Below are 17184 nucleotides of genomic sequence, written 5' to 3' on the forward strand. Positions count from 1 at the left end.
ATTTTACGAGGCCGTGTGTCACGTGTAAACAAATAGATACACGCGGTACACATGTGACAAAAATTCATGTAAAATACTTGCTATAAAATCGTCTTCCAGAAAGTGTCGTGGTTCTGGCAGACGTAGCCATTACAGAAACTCTTGTTGCTGTTTAGCCCCAGGTTAGTTCTGATAAAATAGACCAATGATGAATACAATTTACCGTTGACCACACCGTCTTTTCATTAGAGTGATTAAGATTACATTAACTAATGCACTTTTTTCTTTCTGATGATAGAGAAGGCGGTGAGGTGGCAGAATCTATAGCGCGTTGGACGCAAATCCGAGCTCAGCTTTGCCTTTTATCTTTACGGGATCGATGGAATAAAGATCGGTCAGGTACTGTGATCGATCAAATCGACTTGCCCTCTCTTCTCAAAATTGCTGGCCTTGCGCCAAAATTTGAAAGGATTAGTTAAGTCGATAAAACAAATTTGGTTGCTGTTTCTTACACGACATGCCAAATATACAACCCACTGCAATGTTTAGTTTGGACCGGACATTTCATCTCAAGCTTTTGTATTCATATATTAGAAGATGTGACCTATTTCCTCTTCACCTTGCCTATACATTCTCAGGGAAGCAGTTATTATTATTATTATTATTATTATTATTATTATTATTATTATTATTATTATTATTATTTTACAAATTTACCCATGTTTCCTCCAGATATGAACGATATTGAAAGGTTTTTGCAAATGAAACAGTGTAAGCTTTCTATCAAGTATTAATGTTCTCATGAAATGTACGCATTCAGGTGGACAAATTTTTATATTCTTTCTCTTTCTAATCACTAATTAGAATCCTTGTGTGGTTTGAGTTTTTCCCATACATCTCTGCGCACACACTTTATTACCTCGGCCTGCATTACTAATTTTAGTTTCTATAGAAAATAATTGCCTTTAACTGTCCTGTGAAATCTAGTTTATGCTTCAATCCGCCTTGCAAATCCAAAAGTTTGACAGCAGTTAGTGATTGCTGTAGTGGTGGTTAAGAGAATTGTGACTATGAGTGTACATGTGTCTAAATAATAGTAGTAATGGTGCTGGTAGTGTTGCTAATAGTGGTAGTGGTAATTGTGGCTATTGTTGTTATTGGTGGTGCAATGGCAGTAAAGGTGACTATTGTTGTCACTTATCACTATTAATGTTCCCCCTTTTTTTAAGGCGGCGAGCTGACAGAATATTTAACGCGTAGGGCAAAATGCTATGCGGTAATCCTCTCGTCTCTAAGATCGTCTAAATTCCGTCGAGAATGAATTTATCTTTCGGGGTCGATAAAATAAGTATCAGTTCAGCAATGGAGTCGATGTAATCGACTAATCTCTTCCCTTAAAGCTTTGGGCCTTGTTCCTATAGTAACAAGGATTATTGCTGCTGCGAGGTAACGAACTGGCAGTATCGTTAGCGTGCCGGACAAAGTGCCAAGCGGCATTTCTCCCCCTCTCTCTACTATCCACGTTCAAATTCCACCGAGGTCGACTTTGCCTTTCATCATTTTGGGGTCGCTGAAATAATTACAAGTTCTGTACTGGAGGTCGATGTAATCGACTTCCCTTCCTTTCAAACTCGCTAGCCTTCGGCCAAAGTTAAATAAGATTGTTATTGTTGCTTTCTTTGTTTTTGTTTTATTATTTCAATTTTCTTTTATTGTTGCTATTTTTGTGACTGTCTCTTCTCGTTATTGTAGTTCTTTAACCCCAAGTCAGATCTGATCAAATCCACGACTACCTCTCGTTCCCCCCCCCCCCCAGCACAGGCCCAGACATGACTGCGTGCCTGGCAGAACCGTTAACATGCCTGGTAAAACGCTTAGCAGCATTTCGTCCGTCTTTACGTTCTGAGTTCAAATTCTGCCGGAGTCAACATTGTCTTTCATCGTTTCGGGGTCGATTAATGAAGTACCAGTCTTAATCACTGGGGTCGATGTAGTCGACTAATCTAAACCACCACAAATTTCACGTCTTCTGCCTGTAGTAGAAAGGATTATTTGTACTATCATCAAGGCGGCGGGCTGGCAAAATCGTTAGAACGCCGGACAAAATGCTTAACGGCATTTCGTCCGTATTCACGTTTCGTCTTTCATTCTTACGGAGGTCGATAAAATAAGTAGCAGTTGAACTCTGGCATCGATGTAATCGACTTACCCCTCCCCTAAGATTGCTGGCGTTGTACCAAAACTTGAAACCAATATGTGTACTATCATTCAGGTAGCGAGCTGACCTTGGCAGAATCGTTAGCACGTCAGGTAAAATGCTTTATGATATTTCGTCCGTCTCTACGTTCTGAGTTCAAATTCTGCCCAAGTCGACCATATCTTTCATCCTTTCAGGGTCGATAAAATAAGAGGGGTTGTGCCAAACTTTGAAATCATTATTTGCTCTATCATTGTTGGGTTAGTTGCTGCTGTTGTTTAACCCCAGGTCAGCCCCGACTGATCACCAGATTACTGTGTTAGATGTTATATAGGTTGATCTTATCATTGGTATCTCATTCGGAATTAAGTTAGAATTGCTCTCATTTTCTCTCGTCATAAATTGTTTTAGTTGCTGTTGTTGTGGTTATAGATCGATATAGATAGTTAGATTGGTAGATCAATAAAAGGATAGATCGATAAGGATATAAAGAGCGAGCCATAAAATGCATGGCAGTTTTAAAAAGGAAAAGAATCAATGAATTTGTTCCTGTAATAAATACAATTAGCAAATAATTTATTGGATTAAAAAAAAACTCCTATGCAAATTACGCCGCCACACACACACACACGCGCAGACGTATATATATATATATATATATATATATATATATATATATATATATATATATATATATGTATGTGTATATATATATATATATATATATATATATATATATATATACATACAAATAATAATAATAATAATAATAATAATAATAATGATGATGATGATGATGATAATGATAATAATAATAAACTTGTGAAAAGAATTTTCAATCGAATTCAAAACATTCTAGGAATAACTGACATACCATGACCTCTATAAACTAAAATGCCCTGAGAATATTATGTATATGTACGTATACACGCGCGTGCACATGCACACACAGCACGCACGCACACAAACACGAATTTACGTAATGTTATCTTAATATGTTATGCAATAGACTACATATTTTGGGAATAAACCGCACTATTAAAACATATGTAGTAATGTTTTGAACTATACATTCGTTCTTGCTTACTATATCTATCTATCTATCTATCTATCTATCTATCTATCTGTCTGTCTGTCTGTCTGTCTGTCTTTATAGACGTCAAAAAACTCGAATGAGTGCTCAACACCGCATAGTTGGATAGAAATGAAGTACACACACACACACACAAACACACACACACATGCACACACATACACACACACGCGCACGCACACACACACATAGACATACACAAACACATATCCTGAATCTCAACATTATCCATCTTGGTTTTCTCACTTGGTGCGTTTATTCAGCCAATGGTAGGTATAAATGAAACGTCACATATCATATTCATTATTGTCACTAGATCACGTGGTAAAAATGTAGATTAGTCCTGGCATATAATTATTTGGATATCGATGAGTAACTTTCTATGTAAATTTCTGTAGAGAAAAACAGCTGTTGTAACTTATTGTCTCGTCTTAAGTGTTTTCCAATGCATTTAGGAAGTAAATATAATGAAGTATGTATCACAATTGATTCCAAAAGTAAAATATTCTCGAGACGAGACTAACGATTTTTTCATTGCGTAGATTGAAACGCTTCATCTATTGTGCTTAAAATATCGTCTGGTTTTAATACAGTGCGCTATAACGTAAGGTTTCGGTTATTTGTATGTCAAACGTAACGTATACACACTATTGAATAGGCAAGTTATTAGAATATTCGTCCTTTCGTCTTAAGGACGTGTTATTCTAAAAACTATAAATATCTCAGAAAGACGAAAATTCGCTCCGGTAGCGGCCAGCTAGAAGCATTTCGGCCCTTTTGAGTCTCTTCGATGACCTGAACTCGCAGTCAACCACATGAGACGGGTGTCATAAGTTATTTAATAGCAATAAAATAAAACACAGCTACATGTGTCTAGATAATATAGACTTCCAAATCTCACATCATACCAATACTCCAGGAATATTATATCACTTCGACAGGAAGAATCCAACTAGAGTATTACTCTAAAGAGGGTCATTTGGTGTAAAATGCCTTTTTAAGGCGCTAATGTACAACGTCATAATAACACTAGCCGGCCTGCGGCTTTAGCAGAAAACACTTGTCCAAGATGCCACACAATGAGAATGAACCCGAAATCACATGGTTAAAAAGCGAGCTTCTTAACAACACAGCTATGTTAAGTTACAATACTTATTTACTCCTACAAAGTTTGTATATTGTTACTTCTCAGTCACTGCACGCTATTATGCATTATTGATATTATGTACCAATATCACATGACCTGGTGTGGCCAATGAAATGTGTGATGCATCGTGTTAGCTCCACCATTTACATTTACTGTCACCCGATCGACTGCTTCGAGCATAAAACTCAATACTTGTGTCGATAACTAATGTTAATGAAACTAATAGTAATATTCGCAATTAATTTATCACGTTAATTAGCCCTCCCGTTTCCTATGCCCTATCCATCACCTGATTTAATATCACTACTTGGCCCTTGGGCTCCTTTAGTGGAGTCCATTCTGTTGCAAGCATTCGCAGTTAAAGACTCTTTCCTCCTCCCATTCTTCTCTTTCCTCTCTCCTACCATTCTTCAAGATCCCCTAAAAGATTCATCAATACTGCTCTTCCTTCTGACTTAGCATTAAAGACATTGTTCCTTGACCTGCTAAAAACACCAGTCATATATTCCTTAAAGTTAAATATCGAACCTCTTAACAAAAGAAGCCAAATCAACGTCGGATAATGGAGGTGTAGATACGTTTTTGCAAACAGCGATGAATTGGTCACGGTTGGGTTACAACTATGATTTGATCTCACCTCACAATTTTGTTGATTTAGTAATCAAACAATGGCATACATCAGTGCTTATAGTAATTGAAGGTGTGTGTTTACATGTGCGCATCTGTGTGAGTAAGCATATGTGTGCGTGTTCGTGTGTGTATAGGTGTGCGGCTGCGTGTAGGTCTTGGGGTGTGCAATGCGTTTCGTTGTGTTTTTGTATCTGTGTATCTACATGTGTCAATGTGTGTATTAGTTTGTGTTTGTGTGTAGTATGTGTTTATGTGTTTGTACGTTTTCGTGCATTTCTCAGTATCTATTTGTGCTTGTACACACACGTTAATGTATATGTCAGTATGTATGTGTACATGTGAGTGTATGTGCGTTTGCGATCATCTGGATGTCTGTGCGTATGTATGTGTTTGTGAGTGTGTATTTGAGTTGTGTGTCCGTGTGTATGTGTCTATGTATGTATGCCTGAGTGCATGTGTGCGCGCATGCGTGTATATTTGCACTGCGGAATTATTATTTATCCTTGTCATGACAACGTGTGACTTATACACCTGGTTAACAACATAAGTGTGCATTAAAACATAATAAAATCGTGATTTTAATATAACAAAAAATATTTCCAATAAAAAGCAACAACGAAAACGCAATTAATCATGTAAAACAAACACAAGATATTAATAAATTTTATTTCGTTTATTTTTTTGAAATTTTCTTGTCACATCATTTATCTTCATTTATCATGTTGTATCATTTCTTTCTCCTTTTGATATTAATTTCTAGTTGCTCATATTATTTATCAAGTTTTCATATTCATGGAGGTTAATTGCTGTTCCTGATATGTCACCCATTTATCTGCCAAGGATTCATAAACATAGATATATCAGTGATACATACTGAAGAGTCGCCCAGCTGCTAGAATTGTTGCCATTTGTATCATACTGAGCCGTGTCTTTCATCTTTTATTCGCTTCGGTCATTGGACTGCGGCCATGCTGGGGCACCGCGTTAAAGAGCTTTAGTCGAAAGAATCAAGTTCAAAACTTGTTTTCTAAAGTTTGGTACTTATTCTATCATCCTCTTTTGCCGCGCCGCTCAGTTTGGGTGGGAAGACGCAAAGAAACCTACACCGGTTGTCAAAAATTGGAGAGGAACAAACACAAGTACAAAGACATACGCACGCACGCACGCACGCACAAAGATACAGACAGAGAACTGTGAAGGGGAGAGGAAAAGAGATAGGATAAGAGAGGAAAAAACAAGAGGGGGAGAAGGGGAGGTAAAAGAATAAGAGAAAGGAAGAGAGAAAATGAAAGAGTAATAGGGTAGAATAGAGAATATATATACATATATACATACATATGTGTGTGTATGTACATGTGCATGCATATATTTACATACATACATACATACATACATTTATAGATAGATAGATAGATAGATAGATAGATAGATAGATAGATACATACATACATACATACATACATACATACATACACTGAAGATAATTTCTGCAACTGCATGATTGACACCCCGCACAATAGAATATTCCCCTCTCACTTCTTGGACAGTAATGTTGACCTCGAAATGGTCACGCGATTGTTGATTGATTTGAGTTGCTTATCAATTCACTCTAATTTCTGATAAGCAGCCATGCTGTGTCATTTCTCTACCTTCTCCACTCCTCAGGACTGGCTGGTTGCTTTTGTGCCAGCATCACTCAAACCTACTCAACTCACACATTCCCCCTTCCTGTCGTCCCCCATATTATATGCAATTCCCTTTGCCCCACTTCGCACTGAACACTACTTCCAATCCTTCTATCCCACCCTCACATTAGAATGTCAACCCACTGGAATCCCCTTTTTAGCAATGTTATTCTTGCTTTTATCAATCTGCAGTACTTGACACATCAACTTCATCAATCTAATCAGCCTGTGAAGCTCTGTAAGGGACATGTGTACAGCCTTTCCGTCACTCTAAGACAAGGGCTCTCAACTATTTCCCCCTTATGAAACCCTTTGACTACTATTTTATTCTGGTGGACCCCGCCACCCATAACCATTCGATGTTTAAAAACTAGTTTTATAGAGACTTCTTTTTAAATTCCTATTTTGTTTTTTACGCATTCACTTGTGTAGGTTGGACTATGTAAAATGGGGGAGGAAGAAATCTTAATGTTTCTTACAATACATAGCAATACGTACATCTAAAGCAAAATTTTTTCAGGAGCCCTTAAAATACAATTGTGGATCCCTAATTTACTATTTTGTTGCGGGGACCTCCAAGAATATTATATGGATCCTCAGGGGTCATATGAACCCCGTTTGAGAACCACGGCTATAAGGTGTTAAAAGCCTTCTTGATATTAATTCTTAACTATGCCTCTAAAACGCTAAAGCGTGTCTTTATTTTATTTTAATTTATTTTCATTGCCACAGTTGTGTTATTTAGCTTCTGTATCGCTACTATCGTTAGTATAACAGCTTGTGTTTTCTTTCTTCCGGTGAGTAGGCAGCATTAGTGGTTTTTATCGATTCCGATCTCCACTCCCACTTTTTTCTGCAAGCCCAGCTTTCTTTTGCATTCTCCATTACGGCGGACTATTTTTAACGAAACAGCCATATATACCTGATGAGAAAGAACACAGTACGGGTACAAGACATATATAATGTTACGTAAGATGCATCCGATGTGTTTTTGAAACACCTGTTGTACTCGACTACCTCTTCCACGCTATATATATATATATATATATAAAAGATAATAAGAGTGAAAAAACTACAGAAGGCTTGTGTTACATGGTTAAAGTATATATTTAAATTATGTCAGAAAAATATTAGAAAAACGTTAGAAAAATGTTATAAAATCTTTTTGGTATATAAACATTGTATTTTGAGAAATAACCGGTTTCGTGTTGTCTTTTCAAATTTCTCTACTTCATTGACTATATATGAAGTAGAAAAATTTGAAAAGACAACACGAAACCGGTTATTTCTCAAAATACAATGTTTATATACCAAAAAGATTTTATAACATTTTTCTAACATTTTTCTTACGTTTTTCTGACATAATTTAAATATATACCTTAACCATGTAACACAAGCCTTCTGTAGTTTTTTCACTCTTATTATCTTTTATACATCCAACCACGTGCTTTCACAGACCAACTTTCTCACACACACATATATATATATATATATATATATATATATATATATCAGAGAGAGGTTAATTAGCAGATAGACAGATATGTAGATAGATAGATATGTATCTACATACATAATTACGTACGCGCATACATAAACATACATATACACATAAACGCACAAATACATACATACATAAACACATGTACACATCCATCCATCCACCCATCCGTACTTCCATACATACACACGCACATCTATCCATACATGCATGCAAACAAACATACACACGTTTGCATTCTTTCATCCCTGTGAATAGTTTCTCCCTCGCTTCGTTCATATTCCTTCTTTCGTTTCCGTTTATTTATATTTCAGCCCTAGCTTTCTTTTCTCGTGTCAAGAGTCTTCTTCTTCTTCTTCTTCTTCTTCTTCTTCTTCTTCTTCTTCTTCTTCTTCTTCTTCTTCTTCTTCTTCTTCTTCTTCTTCTTCTTCTTCTTTCTCATTTTCCACCTCTTTTATTCTCTTCTATATATTTGTTAATACATTGAGCAATAACAGAAATAGTTTCTTTTTGTTTTTTCTTTTTTGCATTTCCTATGCTGTCATTTGGTGATGATGGCGATGGTAATAATGGCGGCGATGGTGGTGATGTCGGCGATTATGACGATGGCAGCGATGGCACCGATGGCAGCGATGACAGAGACGGTACCGATGGTGGTCGGGGTGGTTTACGATATTGGCGATGGCGTGTAATCATCCTAGTTTATTTAGATATCGTTGAACAAAGACACACAACAGCAGCGTGTCTTCGAATACATTAGCAATATTCTGTAAGAATATCCATTCCTGATAATAATTGCCAGGTCGTGTATGGTTTGTGTAGAAAGAACGCCGTTGAGTTTAACTCACACTTTCATTATGCTTCGTTGAACACCGACCAACCATGTGCAATAGCAGCAGGCAATCCAATGCACACTCTCGCTCTGTGAAGTGTAATAAAGAGGTGACTCATTTCTGCATGATGGAGACTACAAATTAGTTGAGATTTAGCCACGATCTCGCACTAAGTTGATCAAAATCACGAACAAATGGTGTTTGAATAATTCCGGTTTTACATTTCATTCGGAAGAAATTAAGGAAGGAAAAAAAAAAGTAGACAGGAAAAACGATCACAAAATAAATAAATAAATGAAACCCTTTGCAGACACCAAAGAAATGTATAGTTTTCAGAGACAAGTTGTCAAAGATAGAAAATAAGAATTGTGATTTAGATGGTTACTACTACTACTACTACTACTACTACTACTACTACTACTACTACTATTATTATTATTATTATTATTATTATTATTATTATTATTATTATTATTATTATTATTATTATTATTATTATTATTATTATTAAGGTAGCGAGCCGGCAGAATCGTTAGCGCACTGGACGAAATGCTTCGCGGTATTTCGTCTGCTGCTATGATCTGAGTTCAAATTCCGCCGATGCCGACATTGTCTTTTATCCTTTTGGGGTCGATCAATTAAGTACTAGGGAAACACTGAGGTCGATGTAATCGACTTATCCTCTCCCCCAAAATGGCTGCCCTTGTGGCAAAATTTGAAACCAATTTCATCATCATCATAATTATTATTATTATTAAGCGAGAGAGCAGTGCATGCCATCAAAGTGACACTAGGGTAAAATATACGAAGCCCAGTATACCCATCATGACTACCCATCTGATAAGGGTACACCAGGCACATGCATCACAACTACATGTGCAAGACATGGTGATCACATATCAAGATAAACAGCGCATGACCTTGCAGGTGCGGCCCAGTTAAAAGTTTCTTCAAATCGAGTAGCCCATCTCGCTTATAAGTTCTTGAATTAGGGTTGTTTAAAGATGTTGAACGAAACACCGATGTTTCCAGAGGTGGATTATCCAAACCCCAAAGAATTCCTCTCAACACATAGCTATGATGCTCCCCCAGTACTTCTGCTCGTTGTCAGAGATGCGCAAATCTGTAGTACTGAGCAGAATATTTGCTGTAGCCAAGACAAAACAACGTACATGATAACACTTCCAAAAAGTTATGATCAGAAGCCATGAGAGCCACTGTCTGGTACTGCGTCAGGAAATTTACTACTACTACTACTACTACTACTACTACTACTACTACTACTACTACTACTACTACTACTACTATTATTATTATTATTTACTTTTAATCTGCACGTTTGGTACAATCACTTGCCGAAACACACCCAGCGTCCTAGGGCGAGTGAAGGATAAGAGATGTTACAGTGTGACTGAATGCTCGTGGAGGGTAAGTGGAAGGGACAGTAGTGAAATATCTTCATGTAATACAACACAGACATTTAAATTGATAGGATGTTTCTAAGGATGTGGGCAATACTTGTCAGCGCAATCGTTTGGATTTCTCTGAGACATGGTTCTCCCGGGATATCATCTAGATGTGTTTGACATCCCTTTCTTATCATACATAGGGGACCCACACTAACAGGAACATTTCTTGCTTTAAGATGCCACATCTTTTGTATTTCAATTTCCAAGTCCTTATATTTACTTAATTTTTAAAATTCCTTTACAGATATATTTTTTATCAGTGGGAACACTTACATCTAATAGTCTACAAGTATTTTCTCCATGTCTTTAATAATTATGTATGGTCGATTAACCTGGATCATTCTGTCAGTTTTGACTCGAAAATCCCAGAGGATAGTGACCCACTTACCTTCAACGACTGGCTCAAGATGATGTTCATTCCAGTAAGCAGGAATGCTGATTTTGTAGTGTTTACATATTTTCCAATGTAAATACTGTCCTACCATATCGTGGCGGTTTTTGTATTCGTTTGGTGTCAGCACAGGACATTCCAAAACGAGATGATCTATTGTTTCATCAAATGCATCACAGAATATGCATCTAGGGTCAGAACTATTTTGAAGAACGTCAGCCTGGTAGGTTTTGGTAAGCAAGGGCTGATCTCGTTCAGCCAATATGAAACCTTCATTCTCTGCTTTCAGTCTTGAACTTCTCAGCCACTGATGGGTTGTTGCTTCGTCTACATCAACATTTCGACTTCGAAGAATGTACTGTCCATGCAGGAGCTTCTGGCTACACCGTTTCCCAATGTGTTTCTGCCCGTCCTGTTTTAGCAGTCTGTTTGAGCCGTTTTGCTTATCAGCTGGCAGTGGTTTCAGGTTCTTCATCTAATTCAGGGTTAATGCCAAGTTCCTTGCGAATTTGCAAGCTTCCTTGACAATAGAATGTAACTTTTCACTGCTTTCATGTTTGCACACAAGCCGCAGCATCCAGTCCTCTGTACTAGATAAGTACCTGTTCATTCTTATTGTGGAGGTATTATAGCACAGTTCTGCCTGCATCATTTCTCTTCCCCTATTACTTCTAGCTAGGTACAGACAATCAACGTCTGCTTTTGGGTGGTGCATGTACTTAGATGTTAGTAGTTTTGTTGTCTTCCTGTCCAGGCGTTGGAACTCAGTAGGATTCCAGTTAATTATGTTAAAACTGTACTGGACTACTGGAAGTGCCAGGGTGTTAATGGCTTCGATGCAATTTTTCGAGTAGAGCTCAGTTTTCAGTATGAGTCTTATTCTCCTGTATTATTTTCCTTATCATCACTTTTCAATTGTTTCCATCTCTTGCCGAGTGTCTTCCTGACACCCAGGGCAGAGGAACGCACTGTATACATTGGTAGGCCATTAAAATAAACACACCAGATTGTTCATTTACAAAGTTATGTGATAGAGGAAAAGGGGGAAGACAGAGAGAAAAAGGAAAAAAAAATTTTAAATAGAAAAGTGAACAAAAAAAATATAAAGGGGAAAAAGGGAAAGAAAATTTACAGCGACAATGCTCTTCTCAGTACGTGTGACGTACCTGGTAAGACAATCTTTTGCACTTCTCGCATGGATGGTAAGCCAAGAGTCATTCTTAAATAATTTTCAGTTCATTTTTGATCATTCCAAGTGCTTCTACAATCACTAGTATTGTAACCGTCTTGAGATGCCGCATCTTTTCGATTTCGATTAATGCCCGGATGCAGTACCAGGCAGTGGCTCTCTCATGGCTTCTGATGTTACTTAATTGATTGGAAGTGTTATCATGTACGTTGGTTTGTCTTGGTATAAAGATGGGCTACAACAAATATTCTGCTTAATACCACAGATTTGCTTGTCAGTTGTTTGACCTTAACCAGTTGAGCATGCCCCTTAGTGGCTGTGCATCTCTAATCTCAAGCAGAAGTAGTTGGGGAGCATCATAGCCATGTATTGAGAGGAATTCTTTGGGGTTTGAATAATTCACCTTTGGAAACATGGGTGTTTTGCTCAACATCTTTAAACAAACCTAATTCAAGGACCTTTTGAGCGGGATGGGCTACTCGACCTGAAGAAAATTCTAACTGGGCCCCACCTGCGAGGTCATGCGCTGTTTATCTTAATATGAGATCACCATGTCGCGCACATATGGTTGTGGTGCATGTGCCTGGTGTAGAAGTCTTTTAATTTTGACTCTATATCTTCAGGAGGAGTTACCTCAATCCTTTCTATATTAACCAAAATGAAGTAGATTGACAAATTTATTTTTTGAACCAGTTGAAGACACACGAGATGTCGAAATATCGTTCACCAGATAACAAATGGCACTCTTCTTTTAATTTTGACTCTATATCTTCAGGAGGAGTTACCTCAATCCTTTCTATATTAATAATAATAATAATAATAATAATAATAATAATAATGATGATGATGATGATGATGATGATGACGACGACGACGACGACGACAACAACAACAACAACAACAACAACAATAATAATAATAATAATAATAATAATAATAATAATAATAATAATAATAATAATAATAATAACAATAATAATAAATAGAGAACCCCGGGGACATTTAACATGTGAGAGCGATAAAACACTCTTCCGAAATCTATCCCAAAACATCGGGAATAAAGACATCGAACGGAGCCTAAAATAACTAACAATGTGTTGGACTATATCCGAGTAAGTAATACTCATTAGAATTTATTTCTATTTTCCGAATGAAACGATGTATTTTAATTTTGTGTCACCTCCGTCACTCACACAACACGTGTAAACACGCTCGCCACACTGACAAAGCGCTGGACTACACCCGAGTAAGTAATGCGCATTAAAAGTTAGGGGTCTTACCTTAGTTCACTGGTAGTGAACAGCTGACGCCGTTGTACATCTCCAGCATTAGAAGTTGTGCAATAATAATGATAATAATAATAATAATAATAATAATAATAATAATGATGATGATGATGATGATGATGATGATGATGATGATGATAATAATAATAATAATAATAATAATAATAATAATAATAATAATAATAATGATAATAATCCTTAATATGAGATCTCAAGGCCTGAAATCCATTGACCTCAGTGCCCGACTCATAATTAATTTATCGACCCTGAAAGGATGAACGACAAAGTCTACCTTGGCAGAATTTGAACACAGAAAGTAAAAACGGACGAAATGCCACTAAGCATTTTGCGAAGTTAATGATTCTGCCAGCTCGCAACCTTAGCAACAGCAACAATAATTAATAATCATCTTTCTTTATTTGCCACAAGAGCTGCGAGGAATATTTAGCACAGTACAAATACGAAGGACAGATAAGATTTACATGAAAAAAAAAAAAAAAGACGTAAGCAAAAAACAATAGCAGGTGTGAAAACGTCACGCAGAGTCAACCAAGGAATCCCACAGACCTCAAGCCACTCTACTCACAAGGTGTACTATGGCATGTGCTCCTCTCTCCTCTGTACTCCTCAGCCTACAGGCGCCAGCTTAGACTACGCTCACTTACTCCGGCCTCAATAAATTTATTAGGGTCAACACATCCATCGCAACCCTATCTTCTTTTCCAAATGGAATTTTAAAAAGTCGATGAAGACTTCACTGAAGAGAGAATTGTCTTTTAGTCCCGTTCACCGCACTCTTTCTTTCATCACTAGACAGAAGAAAATTGCTTGCCCTTCCGACCAAAGGAAAGTGGTGGGGCGATCTTCTCGATGGAGTCGACCGATAGTCATATCCGCCCTACGCATAATAGCAGCTGTTCGACATATCTCTACGTCAACAATATTCGAGCACTGTAAGAACGCGTGTAGGACGGTTTTGTCGTTCATCGTACATCTCAACTAGCAGCAGCTGATGGCACCACCACATCCATAGAATTTATCCTGAACCGTCAATGTCCCACTCCTTACCCATTAGCACTACCAGGCTAGAAATTTCTGGAAGTTATCCATGGGCTCTGGCACAAAGGTCCTCTGAGAAAGACCAGTCAGTTGACTTTCATCGACACCCAGATTTTCCCCGAGGACATCGTTGCTCTTATCTACTGTTACTCCTCTAAAGAACGCCATAGTGGAGTATCCGTCGACCGCATTGTCTGATTGGTAGGAGGCCTGTGAGAGCCTGACGGTACTTAACGTACTGGTCATCCTGCCTTGGCTTGGCACAAAGATTGCAGTAAGAAGTGAGAAAAAAAGGCTAAAAATAAAAATTAAGAAAAAAGGTTAAGTAATTTGATCGGAATGCTGGGAATTCGGATCAGAGAGAAAGCATTAGTATATACAATGAAGGTAATGGTGATGGTGGTGGTGGTGGACGGGGTTGGTGGGGGACGGGACAGAAAGTGAAAGTAGAAAGAAAGATATAAAAAAATAAAGAAAATATAATTATATAACGTGATTACGGAATTCGGCGGAGGATCAAATCTTTAGAGTGACAATACCGGAAATAAATAAATAAATAAATAAATAAAATAATCGCCTGATATCTTATGATCCATGGTGAATATTATGCGGATGGTTATCATCACCTTATCGTGACAATTTCAAAGGATTTAGAAAGAAGAGCCAAATAGATGATCTCTTTAAACAAATAAACCAAACACAACAGGAACAACTAAACCGCAGCGAGACTCAAAAGTCCATCACTCTCTCTCTCCCTCTTTCCCCCCTCTCTCTCTCTTCCTCTTCCTCCCTCTCTCTCTCTCTGATCTTTTACGCACGTCCTCGCTTTCACAGTCTTAGCATTTGGAAAGGAAGTGAGGAGGAATTATTATTTTGCGTTTGTATTAGTTTGTTTGATGTCAATGTAGTAGTAGCAGTAGTAATAAAAATGGTGGCTGTAGTAGTAGTAGTAGTAGTAGTAGTACTAACAGTAGTAATAGTGGTGGTCATAGTGCTTGTGGTGGTAGTTGTAGTAGTAGTGGTGATTGTGGTAGTTGTAGTGGTGGTGGTAACAGTAGAAGTGGTGATAGCCGTAGCGGTGGTACTGGTGGTAGTAGTAGTAATAGTAGTAGTAACAGTAGTAACAGTAACAGTAGTAGTAGTAGTAGTACTGGTTGTAGTGGTAGTTATCGTAGTAGTAGTAGTAGTAGTAGTAGTAGTAGTAGTAGTAGTAGTAGTAGTAGTAGTAATAGTAGTAGTAGTGATGATGGTGGTGATAGTAGTTGCAGAATTAGTAGTAATGGTTCTACTGCTGCTGCTACTACTACTACTACTACTACTACTACTACTACTACTACTACTAGTAGTAGTAGTAGCTGTTGCTGTGGGGTTTTTTTCCCTCTTTTTCCCTCCAATTTCGTTCCTTTATCTTTTTCTTTTTCCCCCCTCCTTCTTTTCTTTTGGTTTGTACAAAGGTTTAAGATTAGCTGAGAAAATGGCTTGTAACATCTTGGGTTTTTCCTTTATTTGTTCCTGTGGTTCCTGTCGTTGCCGTTGGTGGCAGTGTCGATGTTGTCCTTGTTTATTGCCTTCGTGTTCCCCCCCCCCCCCCCGCCCCAGCCGCCAACACCTTTCCCACTACTTTATCATTTCATTTGCGTGCACGCGCACATGCCTACATTTGTGTGTATATGTTTCTTTGCTGTGTCTCTGTAACTCCGTGTCTGCATGCGTATCAGTATGTATGTATGTATGTATGTATGTATGTATGTATGTATGTATGTATGAAAGATGTCTTCTGTCTATCTGTCTGTCTGTCTGTCTGTCTGTCTGTCTGTATGTATGTATGTGTGCATGTGTGCATGTGTGCATGTATGTATGTATGTGTGCATGTGTGTATGTATGAAAGATGTCTTCTGTCTATCTGTCTGTCTGTCTGTCTGTCTGTCTGTATGTATGTATGTATGTGTGCATGTGTGCATGTGTGCATGTATGTATGCATGCTTATATGTAAGTTTGCCTGCCTGTCTGTCTGTTAGTATGCATGGATTTGTATGCGCGCCTGCGCATGTGTATACATGTGCGTTTCTATTAGCGTGTGCGTATTAGTGTGTGTATATAAGTGTCTCTCTCCGTATGTATGTATTTGTGTGTGCAAATGCGTCTGCATATGTATATATGTTTGTGTATGTGTGCGTATATGTGTGTATATTTGCTTGTGTATTTGCGCGTGTAGTGTCTTAGTGTTTGCGTTTGCATGTTTCTATATATGCATCGTGAGTATAACTGTAACTGCATATGTGTGTGTGTGTGTATATATGTATATATATGTATATATATATGTATGTATGTATGTGTGTGTGTGTGTATATATGTATATATATGTATATATATGTATATATATATGTATGTATGTATGTATGTGTGAGTGTGTATCTGTATCTTTATGTATGAATGTATGCGTTTGTGTGTGTAAATGTCTTCGTGTATGTGTATGTACGTGTGTATTTGCATGTGCATGTGTCTCTGTATTTGTATCTGCATATTTCTATGCATTATATGCAATAATGTGACTGCATATGTGCATGTATGGCTGAATGTACGCAAGATTGTGTGCGTGTGATAGAAAGAAAAAAGAGAGAGAGAGAGAGAGAAAGACGAAGAAAGAAAGAGAGAATGTGTGTGTATATGTGTATGTGTCTTTAAGTGTATGTGTATGCGTGTTCGTGTGCGCATGTGTGATGTG

At 37.6% G+C, this 17184-nt stretch overlaps 1 protein-coding gene across 2 annotated transcripts in view; it reads left to right on the top strand.

The window, feature by feature from the left end:
* Window positions 1–17184, top strand: part of LOC106871010 (protocadherin gamma-B7) — a 289259-nt gene that overhangs the window by 149705 nt on the left and 122370 nt on the right. The window lies entirely within an intron of this gene.

The sequence above is a fragment of the Octopus bimaculoides genome, chromosome 14 (assembly GCF_046866305.1).
Source record: "Octopus bimaculoides isolate indiv1 chromosome 14, ASM4686630v1, whole genome shotgun sequence".
NCBI lineage: Eukaryota > Metazoa > Mollusca > Cephalopoda > Octopoda > Octopodidae > Octopus > Octopus bimaculoides.